At 44.5% G+C, this 17,951-nt stretch overlaps 1 protein-coding gene across 5 annotated transcripts in view; it reads right to left on the bottom strand.

Moving 5' to 3' along the window:
- LOC115087221 overlaps positions 1–17,951 on the bottom strand; it is an 80,906-nt gene that overhangs the window by 43,898 nt on the left and 19,057 nt on the right. For all 5 annotated transcript variants that reach the window (XR_003855460.1, XR_003855463.1, XR_003855459.1 and 2 more), the window contains exon 2: positions 1,380–1,501. The gene's annotated coding sequence lies outside the window, so the exon portion shown is untranslated. The remainder of the gene's footprint in view (positions 1–1,379; positions 1,502–17,951) is intronic.

Genomic DNA, 17,951 nt, shown 5'->3' with positions numbered 1-17,951 from the left:
CTATATGCTGCAACATTTCTGCTTTCATTCCCTTACCCAGTGTGATGCTTTTTGAACTCAGATCTTCCATAGAATCCTTAAAGTTCTTCAGGATTTGTACCAGATATCTCATCTCTACCCAATCATGATGTCCCAGGGGACCTATATCTTTTTCCAGAGACAGATCATGAAGGGGTGTCTGCTGCTCCACTAACCTCTGCAGCATGATCTAGTGGAATTCCAGAGGGTGCCAACATCTTGAATCAGACACTTGTGAGACATCCCAAATTGTTCCTGCTTCTCACAAAGAAGCTCTCCCACATTCACACTTCTATGGAATTGCCCTACTATTTTCCTTTACCACTCTATCAGGTTTTCAGAAATAGATTTCCATTGTCCTCAGAACCAGTCCCAGGGCATCCTTCTCTGCCAGGTGCAGCAAGTGTGCAAAATAATGGATACCCTGAAAGTCCCCATTTACTGTTGCCTTTACTATAGTTGTACTACTGTCTGTCACAAAGCAACCTGCCTGAAGACTCCTGCCTCTCCATTTTAGCTGCCTACCTTCCAGCGTCTTTGGCTGTTAAAATATTGCATGAGTTATGGGGACTATGCATCAACTGGGTGTACAGCAAAGCCTACCGGCACCCTCAGTCAGGATCCACCAGTGTGCCATCAGAGACAGGTAGGAGAGTATAGTGTTCATGCTGGTCTAGATATCACTGGTGAAATGCACACTATTCTCTTTGCCTTAGCCAGCTGTGCCTGTACCTGCAAGCAACGCTTCCCCCCCCCCCCCAAATAAATAGAAGGGTCCCACAAATGAAATGAATATTCTTTGACCCATTCATTTATGTTTTCCTTTCATTTCTCTGGCTCTCTGAAGACTATAGCGATGTACTGCTGAGAAAAAAAAATAACAATAACTATAGCAATCAGCTCTTGCCTGTATGACCTACTACCTTGTCAGAGTCTTTTCAAATCTGAGGCAGGAAACTACCCAGAAACTACCCAGAAGACAAATCACAGTGAAACATATTTCTAAACTAGCCAGTAGCTGCTTTCTGGAGCAAGTAATGCTGACTTCCACCCACTATAAAATCTAATTATGTCCAAGAAGTACTGTACTAATTCTGCAGATTTTTGTGAAGAAGGATGTGATACCAAATGGGCTCACAGAGTTTTAAAAAAAAACTTACAAACTTTGGGATTTGGCATTGGTAAACAGCTGTTTCTGTACTTTTCTGTACTGAAGTGGTGACACACACTCGCTGTGCCAGAAAGAGAAGCAGTGCATTGCTGATGATTTTGATTGTTTTCTTTACTGGGGGAAGGTTAGGGTGGGAGACAGTGTAAAGACTGGTTGCAACACTACTAGAAATTATTTTGTCTCTGTTTACCTGGACAACAGTGAGGTAAGCATTTCACACTCAGAGACTGAAGAGAAGAGTTTTACCAGGCTGCCAGTCTTTCTGGGTCCAGAAATGCCATCATGGGCAGGGTCAACCCTATAGTAAATATTCTGGAAAAAAATAAGAGTGTTTCTGTGAGCAAGGTGGAATGGAAGCAGACTTATTGCAATTAAGAACATAAGACTTGCTATACTTGGTCAGACCAAGGGTCTATCAAGCCCAGTATGCTATTTCTAACAGTGGCCAATCCAGGTCACAAGTATTTGGTAAGATCCCAAAACAATAACTAGTAGGGATGTGCAGCAGGGATGGATTCGTCCCATTCGGTATTCGTATTTGTGGGGAGCCAAATCTGTTGTATCCATTCTCAGGGGACCCCGGTTCGTTCATTAGTTACGGTGCCATTGGTTGGCCCCTGTCACATGGTAAGAGCAATGGATGGCCAGCGCCATCTTGTGCTCCTACCATGTGACGAGGCTGACCAATGGCACCGGTAGCCTCTGTGACATAGTAAGGGCAAAGGCTATCGGCACCATTTTGAATACTGGCAGCCGAAGGCCCGAGTGCAGGATATGGGTCCAGGACCCCCGCTGGACCACCAGGGAGTTTTGACAAGTCTTGGGGGATCAGGAGGGTGGGGGTTGTAGTCAGGCCCCCCCCCCCCCCAAGACTTGCCAAAAGTCCCTGGTGATTCAGCAGGGGTCCTGGAGCCATATCCTGCATTTGGGCCATCAGCTGCCAGTATTCAAAATGGAACTGATAGCCTTTGTCCTTACTATGTCACAGGGGCTACCAGTGCCATTGGTCGGCCCCTGTGACATAGTAAGGGCAAAAGCTATCGGCACCATTTTAAATACCGGCAGACGACAGCCCGAGTGCAGGAGATCACTCCAGGACCCCCGCTGGACCAGCAGGGACTTTTGCTAAGTCTTGGGGGTGTGGTCAGGAGGGTGGGAGGTTTATTCGCTAGATACGTTGTATTCACGGGGGTTCGCCATACGTTTCGTGACCCCACGAATACAACGAATAGGGACATATATGTTGCGGATTGCCAATACGTCGAAAACGAATGCACACCCTTAATAACTAGATACCATGCTACTAACATGCAGTGATAAGTAGTGGCTATCTCCCAAGTCTATTTGGTTAGTAATTTATGGACTTCTCCTACAGGAACTTGTCCAAACCTTTTTAAAACTCGGATATGCTGCCATAACCACATCCTCGGGTAATGAATTTCAGAGTTTTTGTGCACTGAGTGAAAAATAATTTTCTACAATTTGTTTTAAATGTGCTACCTAATAACTTCATGGAGAGTCTTTGGAATTTCTGGAATCCTTGCAGCAGCAGGAAATCTCATCCTCCAGTCTCAGCTTCTCAAATTCATGAAGTAAAGCCTAGTAGCTAAGGTATGTGAACAGCAGTGCTAGAAGCAGAGGCACAGTGGGAATGTAGCATATGAAAGAATGACCATCTCAGACAGTACTGCAAGAAGGAGCAGCATCCTGCCAGTTACTATTTCCTCAATACACCAAAACTACCTTGTCCACAAATAATCATCTCTCATAACACAGGCCATAGCTAAAGCAGCTAGCAAGAAATAACCTTGGCCCAACCTAGTAAAGGAGACCCCCAGCACAAATTTCTGTGATACGCTTTCGCAGAGCAGGTCGAGAAGATGAACACAGATGTGCTAGCATAGTGGGTACACAAGTCCGCAGTCTAGTCAGACTTACCTAAGTTGGCTTAGCATTATCTTTTCTGCCCATCAACTAGTTTGCCCAATAAATGCATCTTCTCAATTATAGGGTACAGTGTGAGCCCTCATTGATCAGGGCTGGTGCCATGGTTGATGTAAAAGCTGGTCTTTTTTGAAAACCATTCTGCCTTTGCTTAGGTTTTGAGAATTTCCATGTGAGCAGCAAGATGACTGAAAGCACCTTGCTGCCACTCTGTCCATTGCCATGCCCAAAATGTTCCACCTCAGGAGACTTGCTGCAACTTTCCTACCTGTCAAGCCCATGATATACCACCTTAGTGGTCTTGTTGACACACGCCTACTTGCTGTGCCCCAAATATACCACCTTAAGTGTTTTGCTGTTACTGATCTATCTACCTGCTATGGTCCTGATATCCCACCTTAGAGGTCATGCTGTTAATGTGCCCACCTGCCATGACTATTATGTACCATCATGGGAGTTTTGGTGCCTATATGTTGTTTGCTGTTTGGATCTCAGCCTATTTATTCCATCCTGTTTGTTTGTTATAAAGGGGTGTTTTGTCCCCAGAAAAAAAATATTTGAAAAAAGAAAAAAAAAAGGATTTTTCTGGTGCTCTACTGTACTGTTTTGTTGTACATCTCTATGGAGCCCAGACTTGTTCTCACACCCTTCTTCTTTCTTGGTTATACAGCGGTGTGTTGTTCTCAAAAACTGTCAGTCAGAAAGAAGATATGCAGGCTCAACAGAATAGAATAGTTTCACAGGAAAGACCTTTTACATATTCTGAATGTAGTAAAGTTTTCAGTCGAAAGAGAGATCTAATGCAACACCAGAATCAAAAATAGGAAAAGAGACTGTATTCAGCTACAGAATATGGGAAAATCTTTCTTAATAAAGCAAACCTCACAACTTACCAGGAAAGAGAGACTTATGAGAGACCTTTCTCATGTTCTCATTGTGATAAAAGTTTCAGTTAGAAAGTAAAATTCACAAGGAACCCAAAACTCAATTTCAAATAGAAAATATAATACAAGCTTATGTCACAAAAATGATACAGATGACAGGTCATTCAACAGGAAGATAGACATCTCCAGCGCCAATCTGCCTTGCTGTGGTACTCCTTATTCTACAACTTAGGGGTCTTTCTTCCACTCAGCATTGTTGCTATATTCAGACATTGCAACTTGAGGGTCTTGCTGTCACTCTGCCTTGCTGTAATTTCCCATATTCTACACCTTGGAATGTTCTTGCAACTGTAGGGGTTACTTTGCACCTCTCATGGTGCCTTGGTGTGTTGATGCCACTCTTTGTGTTGCTTTATCTTCTCTCAATGCCCTGGTGTTTTTCCTTCCACCTTTTCTGCTTTTTTCACTCTTCATGGAGCCTAAAGTTGTTGATGCCATTCTTTAGGATAATTTTCCTTTTGTGCTGCCTTCAAGGGTTCATGCTACTGTTATTGGTGCCCTCTTCTGAAGCCTTTGGATAGTCTTTCCACTCTTGATGCTTCTAACCTTCCATACCAAAATAGCACCAAATGCCAGCATTCACAGCAACCCAGTCCTTAGAGAAAACATTGGTAACAGAATGCACACAAACCTTCACACACACACACACCCTCTAACACACTTGATTATTCACTCTCATATGCTCACGCATACAGGCTCATTCTCACAAAAACACATACATACACACTCTCATGCCTCTCATTCACTCCCCAGACTCTCATGCATATGCACACTCACTCAGTTCTCCTCTTCTACCACACACACACTCATCTCAGTAACTGCAATCTCTTCACTGCCAAACACTTTGAGAACACAAACACTTAAAAATAAAAATAAAAAAGGGGTGAACCCTACCATGGCTCGCTGATCTTCCTGCCATCGGGTACAAAAGCTTAGAGGGAACAGTGCTCCACATCCCACACCCCCCTAAGGATAATCCTGGTCTCTGCTGGCAGTTTCTTCATTTTGGTCCCAGGGGCTCTTTTCTTTTTAGCCACTGGCATATTGAGTTCTGTCAGTGTGGGTGGGGTGAGGGCCTGCAGATGAGCCCCCCCCCCTCCTAGCTGTAGTCCCCCCACCTTAGTATGCTACTGCACTTCAGATATATGGTACTAGGTCTCAATACATTGGAGAATGGTGTGTCAGCTGCATCAGTGGTACCAGGGCTCAATGCTTCTTTTGGCTTTGGCCGGGCAGACGAGCTCCCAATGATGTCGATACCCTAATATGGATAGTTCCATATTTGGCATGCTAAACGTCACTTCCTGTGTTTCAGTCTGTCGATGGAATTCCTTTAAATTCAGTGTCCTTTGGCGCCTCAAGCTGTCAGTCGGTACACAGAACGCTGGCAGGCTGCATTTCTCGTGGTGCACGTAAGTTCCACTATCTTTGGGATGACTGCCCGTTTTTTCCAAGGTTTAATAGGTTGAATTTTCACAATCTTTTTGAACGTTTTCAGTGCACAAGCGTATGCTGTTTGTTCACCGAAGGAACTGACCGAATAAATATTGAGTAAGTTCTAAGTCCAGAACATATGCCATTGTATTGTATTAGCCTGCAGGCATTTTTAAGAACTCTCAACTGTGTTTTGTTTCCACGCAGAATTGTATAGTCGGCTCAATTTACCCTGAAGGTTCCTGAAGAAGGAGTAATTTAACTCCGAAACACTGTAAGTGTCGGAGGAAGCTCTTCAGGATTATTTGTCATCTTACCTCACATGGATCAAGATAAGTGCATACACTAGTTTATGAAATTTTACAGTGTCTGCATTTTTTTGTAGCCCTGTTTTGGTGCACAGCAAGTGTTGTCACAACCTATGATTATACAAGCCCAGACCATTATGGGCTTCATAATATAAGCCACAAGCGTTCTGAGGCCATTTATGACGGTTGTGTTATACACTTCTTCAGAGTTTCTTTTTACAGCTGAATCTCCTGCTGTAAGGCTTCAGCAGCTCTTCAGCTGACCGTAGCATCAGTAACATAGAAACATAAAAATGACGGCAGAAGAAGACCAAACGGCCTATCCAGTCTGCCCAGCAAGTTTCACACTTTTTTTTTTCTTTTTTCTCATACTTATCTGTTACTCTTGGCTCTTTGTAACCTTTTGGTTCTATTTCCCTTCCACCCCCACCATTAATGTAGAGAGCAGTGTTGGAACTGCATCTAAGTGAAATATCTAGCTTAATTAGTTAGGGGTAGTAACCGCCACAATAAGCAAGCTACACCCATGCTTATTTGTTTACCCAGACTATGTAATTCAGTCCTTGTTGGTTGTTGTCTGTATATCCACTTTACTTCATTCCCCCTGCTGTTGAAGCAGAGAGTTATGCTGGATATGCATTGAAAGTGAAGTATCAGACTTTCTCCCCTGCCGTTGAAGCAGAGAGCTATGCTGGATATGCATTGAAAGTGAAGTATCAGACTTTCTCCCCTGCAGTTGCAGTAAAAAGTGAATGTAATCTATGATTACACTAGAGATGCATGGACACACACCCACACCAAAGCCAGTAATGAGAAAAATGGTTTGTCTGACAGGTGCTTTAACTTAACTTCTGCCCTGACCCAGGTGCTAGAAAACCAACTTAAAAACTCCACACTAATCGTTCTCCCTGCTAGCACAGTTCCCTGCATAGTCTGTGAATGGATAATTGCCTCCTCTACATGCAATTTGCATGCACTTGCACAAAAGCTGCCGTGGTTTTGTGCACGCGTTTTTCCCCACGCTAAATACGTTATTACATACTCGCATAAGAGCAGCACAGGAAACTGCTAGTAAAAAACCATGGCAGGATGTGCATGGCTTATTACAGCGAGCCCAATATATATTATTTACATGCCTGTTAGCTTTACCATATGTGAATATAATACACATGCACATGTCCTGAATAAAATAAAAATATATGTTCATGGGCTCATTAAGGCCCCAATTTACTTAAGAGATTCTTAGTAACAAGCCTCTTCCCTCTGCCCCCAGAAAAGAAGCTCCCCAGCGCGTAAAGGACTCTTACCCCTGAGGCCCTTTCCCCCCAGGTCCTGGCACCCCTACCTACCCCCTTAGGTAATGGGTAACAGACCTCATGGTAAGAGCAATCTTCACTCACTCCTCTCTTGCTCACTCCGCTCTTCAAAATGGTATAAACTGACCCAAGGTGTCCTTTCACCCTGCATTGATGGAGCTGATGTATGCTGAAAACATGAAAGAGCGATAAAAGCCAAATTTAAGTAATTTGATGTCACTTTATGTTTGCTGCAAAATAACTGGTGTTTTGCCGTTTGTGTTTTTGAGTCTGACCCAGATCCAGTTAAATCTTACTGCTGGTCTGGGAATAAGAGTGGGATGCCCTCCCTTCTGGATTTCAAGAGATCCAAGTGGTAAGGTTTTGGCCATGGATGCCATGTTGACTGATGGAGGATTAGCAGGGAGTATGGGAGTCCGAAAGACTTGCTGTGACTAATGGATGTGCATTATATTATGAGTATTATCCTTCACATGTATCTATTCCAGCATGGATTCTTGCATGTGATGTGACTGCATGTACACTTTCCAATGGCGATTGTGCCTGTCTCGGTGTGGCAGGTGCTCTTTTGTATTACTTCATTTGTGTCTGACATGAATCTGGTTTTATACACTGCATGTCTGTTTTTTCATTATCTGTCTTTGTACCTGAATGTATTCAATGGGTTTTAGTTTCAGTTTTCTAGCTTGGTCACAGCATATACACAAACAAACATGTCGCTTGCAAAAGAAAGTCATATGCTGTTTGTGCGCAGAATGAATAGCATGTTTCAATATGGCTTCCACCTATCCTATCAAGTATTGCATTATCTATCTTTTATAACTTTCACATTTTGTCTATGGTTATATGTCTTAGGCCTGTATTTTCTAAGGTTGCAGACCTTAGAGAATCCAGCGGTAATGGGGGGCGGGGGGGGGGGCGAAGCCAGCAGCAATGGCTCCTCCGCGGTGCCATCGCTGCCGGCTTTCGCACCCAATAGCGCCATCGTAAAAGGTGGTGCTATTGGGTGCTCTACTGGCAGCGAAAAGGATTCTTACCTTTTCGCTGCCAGCAAAGTTTCCGCTGCATCCGCCCCGACGACGCCCCGACTCCTCCTCTTCCGGGGCCGACTCTGCCCCGATCTAGTTATCGTACGCGAAAAGGGACTTTTCGCGTGCGATATGCTACGAAAATGACCCCCTTAATGTCCAAAAAATAGCAAAGGATAAACACTGAGGATCCTTGGTGGCAAGAGAATGATAATGAAGGCACTGAGCAACCTTCAATGAGCAATGTTGCAGCCCAGGGCAGCAGTGATATGGCCGCATTGTGCTTCCTAGATGGCACAGGGAAACCTGCAGGGAACAGCAGTTGCAACCCTATAGGGACACAACTAGATTGAGGATTGAGTTTCATGTGGGAATTTAATCTAAATTTTTTATCTAAATTTAGGTAACTGCACATAAAATCGCTGCTTGTAGATTAGATGGGCAGTTTGATCTTTATCTGCCATCATTTACTAAATTACTAAGTTTTCATCTTTGTACATTTCTACCTCTCTTCTGTTTTTTATTTTTCTGAATACACAGACCACTAGTACCTGTCAGAAAAAGCTTCAGTCAGGTTTGACTCTGAAAACCTACTTTTGGAGGTAGAGCTGGATGTGTTTATTTCTGTGTGATAAGAACATAAGAACTGACATACTGGGTCAGACTGAAGGACCATCAAGCCCTATATCCTGTTTGCAACAGTTACCAATCCAGGTCACAAGTACCTAGGATAATCCCAAAAACAGTAGACACATCCCATGTGGCTAACATCCAGGGATAGTTAGTGACTTTCCTCAAGTCAATCTGGTTAATAATAGTTTATTAACTTCTCCTCTAGGAACTTGTCCAACCCTTTTTTAAACTCAACTACACTAGCTGCATTTACCACATCCTCCTGCAATAAATTCCAGAGTTTCATTGTGGGTTAAGTGAGAAATAATTTTCTCCAATTTGTTTTAAATGTACTACTTACTTGCTAACTTCTTGGAATGTCCCCTAGTTTCTGTATTTTTTGAAAGAGTCAATAACCAATTCACTTTTACTCATTCTACATGAGTTGCCTTTTTTCTTTCAGACCCCTTTCCTCCCAAGATGTACTCTTCTAATACTGTCAGCATTCAGATAAGGCAGACGTTGTCCAGAATTTCTGTTCCAATGAACCCCTGGCCTGGCACTAAAAATAAAACTCTAAAATGCACATTTTTGTTCCAGGCTCATCAGTAAAATTATTGTATTTTTAAGGTTATTGTCTTGTGGCCTACTGTAATACTTAAAAAGTATTGTTGATAAAAAGATACATATCGTGTTATCCAGTGGAGAAAAGCTGACAAACTAGTACCTGTAGTAACTTGGGTGATTAACTTGGGAAACAGCCAGGAGGAATAAGGAGACAGAATCTGGCTTTTTCCTTTATAAGGAATTTATTTACAGTGCAAAACAAATAAAAAATGCAGCTCATCTTAAGTTCACGTAGTACACGCATCAAACATAGGAGGTTTTAGCGTAGACTGTCTTCCTTCCTGCTCTCAGGGGCCTCTCTAACCCTTCTAGGCCTTGAATTCTTATACTCTGGTGAGGAGGTTGCTCCCTTCACCCAGGATTCCTTGTAGGTCTAGAGCTAGAGAGACAGCTGTGCCCAGTCCCTTAAGGTGGTCTGAGGGAATTACTTATAGACTTCCTTACATATCCTCCTCCTCAGCTCACCCTTATTCAGATAAGCGCCTGCCTGAACCAGGGACATCTCTCAGGAAAGGAAATCCACATTGATATTTTTCTTTCCTCCCTATGTTATATTTTGTAGTTGAAGGGCTGTCTATCACCCTCACATTGGATTCCTTATTTCTATTTATCCAAAGAAGCGGTTGGTGGTCCATTATGAGTGTGAACTGCTGTCCCAGCAGGTAGAGGCACAAGGCCTATAAAATCCACTTGACTGCTAAGGCCTCCTTCTCAACTGTTGAATAATGACTTTCCCGTGGCATAAGCTTCCAGCTAATGTATGTCACAGGGTGTTCTTGGATGGGCTCAAAAAGCAACAAGGTAGGCGATCCAATAAAGCCGTGAGGAAACAACAAAAAAGTGGATGCCACAGAAAAGTCTTTTTCAATTCTTTAATAAAGGAGACGTGTAGTATTATTTAAAAATTGCCCGACTCTGGCTGACTTTTGCCACAATTAGTGGCTGCCTCAGGGGCTTATATATGAGAGCAATGATAAATTGGAAATCCAAATTAACATCTGCAGTGCACATATATCCTTTAATTACATGTCAGCACAAACCGTCTCCACTCGCGTCAGTTCAAGATGTTAATTTGGATTTCCAATTTATCATTGCTCTCATATATAAGCCCCTGAGGCAGCCACTAATTGTGGCGAAACTTGGCCAGAGTCGGGCAATTTTTAAATAATACTACACGTCTCCTTTATTAAAGAATTGAAAAAGACTTTTCTGTGGCATCCACTTCTTTGTTGTTTCCACAGGGTGTTCTTGGTCATCCTTCTCTTGGACTATGACTAATCCCAAGCCTAAATCTAAGGCATTGGTCTGCACAGTGAAAGTTTCACTGAAGTCTGGACTTTCAGTGCCTGAAGGCCTTCTCTGTTTCAGCTGACCACTGAATCTTCTCCGGTGCTTTCTCCATCAACAGCCTTGTGAGAGGCTCTGCCTTCTCTGAATAACTGGCGATAAATCTTCCCTAGTACTCCATGATTCCTAATGATAATCTCACTTTCATTTTGTTTGTGGGACTGGCACCTGAGTGATTGCCTCAGTCTTCTGGATCTGAGGATGAACCGTGCACTTCCCCAGGGTTTAGCCAAGATATTGGACTTCTTGCCCCCTAGGAAGCACTTCTTAGGGCCATCGATCCTGCTTTCCTCAAACTGATTAGCATAGCCTGGAGTTGGCTTAGGTATGTTTTCCAGACTGGGCTGTACACCACAATGTCATCCAAATAGTGGCTGCATACCCTTGATGTGAGCAGAGCTGGTGGGTGACCAAGTACTGAAACATTGCAGGGGTACCATGGAGTCCAAAAAGGAAGACAGTGAAATGGAAAAGTCCCACGGATATCGAGAACGCAATCTTCTCCTTCATTGCTGACATGAGAGGGATCTTTTGTAAGTTCAGGGTAGAAATGAAATGGACTGATCTTAGATGCTCAGAGAGTTCATTCACTTGAGGCATCAGGTATGCATCAAGTTTTGAGACCTTGTTGATCTTTTTAAAGTCAATGCAGAACATTAGATGCCAACACTATGGGTGAGGACCAACCACTATTAGACTCCTCTATAACTCTGAGCCAGAGCATCTCCTTCATTTTGGTCTCATTGACACGGTAGCTGGTCTCAGAAATCCAAGAGTATCATTGCCGCCAGGAGACGTATTGATTTCATGGTGCCCCAGGTGTGTATAACCAGGTAGGTTAGGGAAGCTCTCCTTATTTTGCTTCACCAGCTGCTTTAAGTCAGCTGACTGTGCATTGGATAGCTGCTCTCTGAAAGGAATCTGGGTTTGGTCCACTTCAGGTCTGAACGCTGGACCAAACTATTCTTCTTGTATCATTCCACATACATGTGGAACCCACTTCTTTAGAAGGTTTACATGATAGATCTTCTTTCCTTTATCAGGCTGGGCTATTTTGCAATGCACAGACCCTGTTTTCTCTGAAACTTCATATGGTCCTTGCTAATGGACTAATAGCTTGCTTTCTGAAAAGAGAATGAGAACAAGGATGTGGTTCACTGGCTGAAATACTCTTTAGACCATGGGGTGATTATAAACGCTGGCTTGGGTAGCCTGAGCCTTCTCTAGGCACAGATGAGCCACCTTTCCAGCTTTTATTAGGCAATCCTGCACTCAAAAAAAGTAGTCCATGAGGTTCTACCCAGGGTTTCCTTCATCTTCTCAAGTGTCCTGAGCTATGTCCAAAATTTCTCTCCACCTCCTCTCATACAGTAGTTCAAAAGGGGAAACCCCCATCGAGCTCTGGAGCATTTCTCAGATTGTGAACAGCATGTATGGCAGCAAGGAGTCATAATTATTTCTGTCTTCATCCACAAATTTCCTCAACATTTGCTTGAGTATCTGGTTGAAGCGCTCAATGAGGACATCGGTCTATGGGTGATATACTGAGTGTACAGTCTTGATCTTAAGTAAGGGGCAGAGTTGTTTCATTACTATGGACATGAACAGGATCCTCTGATCAGTCAGGATCTCCTTGGGCAGCCCAAGTCATGAAAAAACTTCCATTAGGATGGTCGCTACCATCAGGGTCTTCATGTTCAATAGTGGTACTGCCTCAGGATATCTTGTGGCATGGTCCAGAATGATGAAGATGTACTTATTTCCTCGAGTAGATCTCTCGAGAGGCCCCACAAGGTCCATGCCCATCATTTTGAAAAGGGTCTCAATTATAGGCATTGGTATGAGAAGTGCTACCCATATACTTCACAGGCTTTGTGAGTTGGCAGGTAGGGCAGGACCAGCAATACAACTAGACCTGTTTATGTAGGCCTGGCCAATAGAACTGTGCCAGTATTTTCACTTGAGTCTTTCCCTCCCCTAGATGACCCCCTAGAAAGTGGCTGTGAGCTAGTTGCACAGTAAGCAATATAAGGGTGTTCTGCAACCTTTCTGATACTGCACACTTCTTTTCCCTTTCACACTTTTCAAAATGGATGGTGTTACAGATAATTATCTCTATCACCTCCTATACCTATAAAATATGAATAGCTCAGAAAAGACCACGAGTTTTTCATAGAAACATAGAAACATAGAAACATAGAAATGACGGCAGAAGAAGACCGAATGGCCCATCCAGTCTGCCCAGCAAGCCTCACACATTTTTTCTCTCATTCTTATCTGTTACTCTTAGCTCCTTGTTCTATTCCCCTTCCACCCCCACCATTAATGTAGAGAGCAGTGATGGAGCTGCATGCAAGTGAAATATCTAGCTTGATTAGTTAGGGGTAGTAGGGGCAGTAACCGCCGCGATAAGCAAGCTACACCCATGCTTATTTGTTTTACCTAGACTATGTTGTACAGCTCTTGTTGGTTTTTTTTTTCTTCTCCCCTGCTGTAGAAGCAGAGAGCCATGCTGGATATGCATTGAAAGTGAAGTATCAGGCACATTTGGTTGGGGTAGTAACCGCCGTAACAAGCCAGCTACTCCTCGCTTTGTGATTGCGAATCCTTTTTTTTCTTCACCCCTGTCGTTGAAGCTATGCAGGATATGCGTGAAGCATCAGTTTTGTTTTGTTTTTTTTTGTTGTTTTTTTTTTCCCCCTGCCGTTGAAGCAGAGAGCTATGCTGGAAATGCGTGATGTATCAGTCTTTCTCCCATGCCGATGCAGCAGAGAACCATGCTGGATATGCATGGAAAGTGAAGTATCAGGCACATTTGGTTTGGGGTAGTAACTGCCGTAACAAGCCAGCTACTCCCCGCGTTTTGAGTGCGAACCCTTTTTCTTCTCCTTTGCCGTTGTAGCAGAGAGCTCTGCTGGATGTGTGAAGTATCAGTTATTCTTCTCCCCTGTCATTGAAGCAGAGAGCTATGCTGTATATGCATTGAAAGTGAAGTATCAGGCATATTTGGTTTGGGGTAGTAACCGCCGTAACAAGCCAGCTACTCCCCTCTTTATGAGTGCAAATCCTTTTTTCCATTACCTCTTGCTGTTGAAGCTTAGAGCGATGTAGGAGTCACAGTAAGCATGTGTATGTTTATTTAATAAGGGTATTGTGTCAATAGCCATCATTCTGGCGAGTCACCCACTCTTCATTGGTGGCCTCTTGACTTTATGGATCCGCAGTGTTTATCCCACGCCCCTTTGAAGTCTTTCACAGTTCTGGTCTTCACCACTTCCTCCGGAAGGGCATTCCAGGCATCCACCACCCTCTCCGTGAAGAAATACTTCCTGACATTGGTTCTGAATCTTCCTCCCTGGAGCCTCAAATCGTGACCCCTGGTTCTGCTGATTATTTTCCTACGGAAGAGGTTTGTCGTTGTTTTTGGATCATTAAAACCTTTCAAGTATCTGAAAGTCTGTATCATATCACCTCTGCTCCTCCTCTCCTCCAGGGTGTACATATTTAGATTCTTCAATCTCTCCTCGTACGTCATCCTATGAAGATCCTCCACCTTCCTGGTCACCCTTCTCTGTACTGCTTCCATCTTGTCTTTGTCTTTTTGTAGATACGGTCTCCAGAACTGAACACAGTACTCCAGGTGAGGCCTCACCAAGGACCTGTACAAGGGAATAATCACTTCCCTTTTCTTACTTGATATTCCTCTCTCTATGCAGCCCAGCATTCTTCTGGCTTTCGCTATCGCCTTGTCGCATTGTTTCGCTGTCTTCACATCATTAGACACTATCACCCCAAGGTCCCTCTCCTGCTCCGTGCACATCAGCCTTTCCCCCCCCCATCGAGTACAGTTCATTCGGATTTCCACTCCCCATATGCATGACTTTGCACTTCTTGGCATTGAATCTCAGCTGCCATATCTTCGACCACTCTTCCAGTTTCCTTAGATCCCGTCTCATTCTCTCCACTCCTTCCGGCGTGTCCACTCTGTTGCAGATCTTAGTGTCATCCGCAAAAAGACAAACCTTACCTTCTATCCCGTCTGCAATGTCGCTCACAAAGATATTGAACAGGACTGGTCCCAACACCGATCCTTGCGGCACACCACTTAAAACCGCTCTCTCTTCAGAGAAGGCTCCATTTACCATCACACATTGTTTTCTGTCCGTCAACCAATTTGCAATCCAGGTCACCACATCGGCACTCACTCCCAAGCTTCTCGTTTTATTCACCAGTCTCCTGTGCGGAACCGTATCAAAAGCTTTGCTGAAATCCAAGTAGATGACATCTAGTGCTCTTCCTTGATCCAATTCCTTGGTTACCCAGTCAAAAAAGTCAATCAAATTTGTCTGACAGGATCTTCCCCTGGTGAATCCATGCTGCCTCTGGTCCATCAATTCTCCAGACTGTAGATAGTTGACTATTCTCTCTTTCAGCAGTGACTCCATTACTTTTCCCACCACCGAAGTGAGGCTAACCGGTCTGTAGTTGCCTGCCTCTTCCCTGTTCCCACTCTTGTGAAGCGGGACCACCACCGCTCTTCTCCAATCACTCGGCACCACTCCCGTTTCTAGGGATCTATTGAACAGGTCACACAGCGGACCCACCAGAACATCTCTGAGCTCCCTCAATATCCTTGGATGAATCCCATCAGGCCCCATGGCTTTGTCCACTTTCAGGTTCTTTAGTTCTTCCCACACATTTTCTACAGTAAAAAGATTTTCATCTATTCCCCTTCCCTCCAGTTTCTTGTTGTTTAGAGATGGTCCTTCTCCAGGGTCTTCTTTAGTGAACACAGAGCTGAAGTATTCGTTTAATATTTCTGCCATTTCTTCGTCTCTCTCTACACATTAATCATTACCACCTTTCAATTTCACTATACCACTTTGGACCTTTCTCTTTTCGCTGATGTATCTGAAAAATGTTTTGTCACCATTTTTTATCTCCTTGGCAATCCTCTCTTCCGCTTGACTCTTTGCCAACTTGATTAATTTCTTTGTCTCCCTCAGTTGATACAAATATTCTTCTTTGTGCTCCTCCCTTTGGGAGGAGACTTTTATTTGTCAGACTTTTCAGGTTTAGCAGTTAGAACAAAATAAACAATACATATCTCTAAAGTCCTTACTACTTGGTATCGGTTTATACTGAGTAAAGCTTTGTATCATATCTGAGACTTTAATTTGCTTTGGGTATGTTAATAAATGTAATTAGTAGGGATGTGAATCGTTTTTTGACGATTTAAAATATCGTCCGTTATATTTTAAATCGTCAACAATCGTTAGAGCCGAGATACAATAACAATTCCCCCGATTTATCGTCAAAAAATCGTAAATCGGGGGAAGGGGGAAGGCGGGAAAACCAGCACACTAAAACAACCCTAAAACCCACCCCGACCCTTTAAAATAAATCCCCCACCCTCCCAAACCCCCCCAAAATGCCTTAAATTACCTGGGGTCCAGAGGAAGTGTCCCGGTGTGATCTTTTACTCTCGGACCTCCGTGCGTTGTAGAAATGGCGCCGGCGCTACCTTTGCGCCATTTTGCGCAAAATGGCGCCGGCCGTACGGCAACACAATTCGACTGCAGGAGGTTGTTCCGGACCCCCGCTGGACTTTTGGCAAGTCTTGTGGGGGTCAGGAGGCCCCCCCAAGCTGGCCAAAAGTCCCTGGGGGTCCAGCGGGGGTCCGGGAGCGATCTCCTACGCTCCTGCCGCGAATCGTTTTTCTGTACGGAAAATGGCGCCGGCCATACGGCAACACGATTCGACTGCAGGAAGTCGTTCCCGGACCCCTGCTGGACTTTTGGCAAGTCTTGTGGGGGTCAGGAGGCCCCCCCAAGCTGGCCAAAAGTCCCTGGGGGTCCAGCGGGGGTCCGGGAGCGATCTCCTATGCTCCTGCCATCGGGGGACAAAAAAACAAATTGGCGCCGGCGCTACCTTTGCCCTGTCATATGACAGGGCAAAGGTAGCGCCGGCGCCATTTCTACAACGCACGGAGGTCCGAGAGTAAAAGATCACACTGGGACCCTTCCTCTGGACCCCAGGTAATTTAAGGCATTTTGGGGGGGTTCGGGAGGGTGGGGGATTTATTTTAAAGGGTCGGGGTGGGTTTTAGGGATGTTTTAGTGTGCCGGTTTTCGATTTACACGATTTACACGATATTTAAAAAACCCAAACTGCGACGATCCGATTCCCTCCCCCTCCCAGCCGAAATCGATCGTTAAGATGATCGATCACACGATTCACATCTCTAGTAATTAGTGAACTACACTAATAACTTCAGGAGATTACTCTGTTGCATCCTGGAGCAGTTTTTGGCTGGTGGTCTCGGAGACAATCTTTGCAGAAGACAGCTTGAATTCTTGGTGCCTGTCACTTGCTGGGCTGAGAAGGCTTTTCAAGGACTCTCTTACATGCAGACATCTAGAACCCCGCTATTCGGGGGATGCAGGGGGTTGTCGGGGGTTTCTGAACCAATGTTTTATACGGTTCTCCTTGTTACCTGGTCAGTTTCCCACGGACTCGGACAAAGTGGCCTATATTCTCTCCCTTTTGGATGGGAGGGCCCTGAACTGGGCATCTCCTCTGTGGGAGAGGAACGACCCCATGTTGAACAACTTGTCTCAGTATGTGGAAAACTTCAAACAAGCTTTTGATGAAACTGCACACATGGCTACCGCTACCTCTGAGCTTCTACAGCTGCGCCAAGGATCTCGCTCTTTAGTGGACTACCTGGAGGGCCTTTCGGCTCGGATAATGGATGAGCTAGCTTCCAGGGATCTCCCGGAGGATCTCAATGCTGTAATCGATATAGCTGGACATAGTGACCGACGCCTCCATCAAAGGACAAAGGAAGGGCGCCCTCCTCGTCGAATGGCTCCTTTGACTCCCGCTTTTTCCAGGCCTTTGACGCCTCCAACTAGGTCTGGTGCTACACACTCAGAAGCTACGACAGAGGAGCCCATGCAGCTAGGGTGTACCCCCTTGTCTGCAGAAGAGAGACGTCATCGCCAAGCTTTAGGGCTATGCCTTTACTGTGGCAGCAAGGGGCATTTCCTGGCTCAATGCAAAGAACAGCCGGAAAACACCAAAGCCTAGGTGATATAGGGGAGCTACTCCTAGGCTGTGTTAATTCTGCTCCTCAATGTACTGTCCCTATTACTCTGAAGTATCCGGGAGGGTCTTTCCAGACTCTTGCTTTCATTGAC

Source organism: Rhinatrema bivittatum, chromosome 3 (assembly GCF_901001135.1).
Source record: "Rhinatrema bivittatum chromosome 3, aRhiBiv1.1, whole genome shotgun sequence".
In the NCBI taxonomy this organism is placed as follows: Eukaryota; Metazoa; Chordata; class Amphibia; order Gymnophiona; family Rhinatrematidae; genus Rhinatrema; species Rhinatrema bivittatum.
The sequence above is the reverse complement of the archived record's forward strand: the minus strand, read 5'-3'. Positions and strand labels throughout refer to the sequence as shown.